Source organism: Orycteropus afer, unplaced genomic scaffold, assembly GCF_000298275.1.
Source record: "Orycteropus afer afer isolate SDZICR_OR568_19922 unplaced genomic scaffold, OryAfe1.0 scaffold00312, whole genome shotgun sequence".
Taxonomy (NCBI): Eukaryota; Metazoa; Chordata; class Mammalia; order Tubulidentata; family Orycteropodidae; genus Orycteropus; species Orycteropus afer.
In genome coordinates, this window is record NW_006921899.1 from 45,341 (window position 1) to 48,501 (window position 3,161).

Genomic DNA, 3,161 nt, shown 5'->3' on the forward strand with positions numbered 1-3,161 from the left:
GCATGGCCCCGTGGCCTTTGGAGGTTCTCAAGAAAGGTCTCCTCTTCCTGGACAGAGTGGGACAATAATGTGGAACAAAACTCAAAATCATAAAAAAAAGGGACTAGGTTTGCTGGTCTGATGAGAGCCTGGTGGAATCCATGAGACTATGGCCCCTAGCTGCCCTTCAGGTCTGGCATGGAACCGGCTCCTGTGGCTTCCAGCCAAACAAAAGACAGGGATATGAGCTGGACATTTACATTAGGTAGATACACTCCTCAGAGTGATGGATCATGGGAGAACAGAAGGGCTGTGTGTGCACAGGGAGACAGCTCTGGGGCAGGAGTGTATGGAGGGAAGGACACAGGGAAGAGGTAACTATGGGGAGGAAGGGGGGGAGGAGCTGTTGCATTGTGGGGAATTGCAGTCAATGTCACGAGACAAGGTGTGTGCGAAGTGCTGTATGGAAGATGAATTTGCTCTGTAAACTCTCACCCGAATCACAATAAAAGTTTTTTGAAAAAGAAAGTTCTCCTCTTCTGCTCCTGCCCATCCCTGCTCTGGGAACTCAGTGCCAATGCCAGGATTCCCGATCCAACAAGCGTGGCCAGAAGGCCTTGGGGGTCCCCACGGCCTCACATGCTGTTCTGGTGCTTGGGAGCGTAGACTGCCCTGCCTCCCCTGGACGTGAAAGCCCCTGGACCCTGGCCCAAGCTCAGGAGGTTGGAGATCTTTACCAGGAGGGCAGAGAGAGATCAGCACGCAGCATGGCCTGCCTGACCCTCACCCTATGGATGCTAACTCTCACAGAGATGCCTGTGAAGCTGTGGCAAGAAGTAAGCTCTGCCATTCCAGAGGGAGCCTGGTTGCATGGGGTGTGTGGGGGGACTAGCTCCAAATAGCAATGGCCACATTGTGTCCATGATTTGTTGAACACCCTCCACATTGTTGCCATATAGTACTTATCACTTGTACCATTATTTACTTCTTATTTGTCTTTAGATGAATTCATTTAAAATTACTTATGTGATTTTATAGAGGAAATTGGGCATCACTGCCATAAATTCAAAGCCAGCATCAATTACCATAAATAAAATGACTATGCAAATATAGTACATTCAAAGAAACAAACAAAAATACCAACAAGGAAGATTAGCAAGTGTGACAGAGATGGAAAGGACATCCCTGTTTCAAACAGACTTTTATTTTTTTTGGATCATCTAAAGGATGGAAAAAGAATTGAAAAGGGAACAATCTTTTCATTGTGTGATGCGATGTTATTAGAATCTGTGTGTTAGTATAAAAAATCATCTTGTGTACACAAGTTGTATATTTCCCATACTTTGGGAACCAATGTATGAGTGGAACTATGAGGAGGTGACCCTGGGTCAAGCCTGCCTTCTGCAGGACCCATATTGGAGGCAGCCTCACAGGGCTGGGCCTTCTGGCCCTCAGTTTGGGCATTGGTCAGATTGGGTTTGGTAGAGGCTGGCCATGAAAATAGAGTCCAGTCACCAGATCAGGCCCAGGGACAAGCAACAGGGCATTATGGCAGGTGCTTTACAGACTTGGAAATGTTAAGAAGAAGCAGCTCTCTGCTGACATTTGTCTCCAGAATCTAGTAATCTGTGAACTTGGAGATTGGGCCCCTGAACCTGTCCACCTGTTGGATGAGAGGATTCTGAAACTCAAGCTGTTCTCACTAAAGACACTGATTCTCAGAGTTGGTCTATACCAGGACTCAAGTCTGTACATTGCCTTTTAAACATCAAGAGAGTCTTATTAGTGTTGGTGGGGTTAGGCTGAGGACAATCTAGAGTTTCCACTATTAAAGAGTCAAGTTCAGAATTCCTGATCAGTTAGAGGCAATGGTAACCATAAGTTAAGTCTAGCCAATGTCATTACCCAGGTTTGCTTCTTCTCTCAGGGCTCCCTACCAACACCATCTTGGATTCAGTCTCTCTGGTAAGGAAATGGGTTTCCTCTGGGAAGTCCCATCTCCTCTTCAGGACCTGTAGATGAGTTCTTCCAGGAATTCAAGGTTAGGGCTACTTATGGCTACCACTGTGGTTTGGTACAAATAACTTGAGTTTCAGAGTCATCTTAGGCCTGTGTTTGAATTCAGACCTTTTGACTTCCTGCTGTACAATCTTGGGTAAGCCTTTAATGCCTCAGCTTCGTTATCTGTACAAGATACTATAAGACTGTATATCTTGTCCATTTTCCTCCTCCTCTAATCCCCCTACAGCCCTGCTTCATTTCAGCTGAGGCCCCTTGTCCCCTGACTGTAAGCTTGGACTCTGGGCCTGTTGTATCATCAGAATTCTTTCCATTGCCAACTGGTTTATAAAAGACTTTATTGGTTCATATAACTGAAAACAAGGTCCAAAGGTAGACCAGGCAAAGGAGAGGCCAACAGCTCAATGATGTCTTCAGAAATGAGTCCCTTCATCTCTCAACTCTGCTTTCCTCTGTGTTGGTTTCATTCTCAGGCAGCAATGTGAATGAAAAAATAGCTTCCCTTTCCCAATAATTCTGTCAACATTTCCAGACCAACCTCATTGGCCTGTCCCTGTAGCCAGATAGACAGAACACTCTTATTGGCCAGGTATTGGAGATCGTAGCCAATCCCATTTGAATCAAATGAAGTGTGTGTGTGTGTGTGTGTTGATACTCTAAAAGAAAATCAGACTGCTGTTACCAGAAGAAGGGGGCTGGATATTGAGCAGGCAAATTCAACAGTTAACTCTCTACTAGTTAGTTTGCTTTTGGCTACAAATAACAGAATTCTCAAATAGCAGTGGCTTAAACACTATCCCTGGTGGTGCAACAGTTAAGTCCTTGGCTGCTAATTGAAAGGTTGGTGGTTCAAACCCACCTTCGCTTCCATGGGAGAACAGAGCTAGAGATCTGCTCCCATAATGATTACAGCCAAGAAAACCCGGTGGGACAGCTCCACTCTGTCACATGGGGTTGCCATGAGTCAAAATCAACTCAATGGCACCAAACAACAACAGTGGCTTCAACAGTGAAGACACTTATCTCACATGATAAGATGTCTCAGTAGAAGGCAGTTCTATAGTTGTTGAATGGCTCAACAATGCTCTTAAGATCCAAGATCTTTTATCCTTCTATTCCACTGTGGGAACTCTGGTGGCATAGTACCTAAGGCATTTGACTGC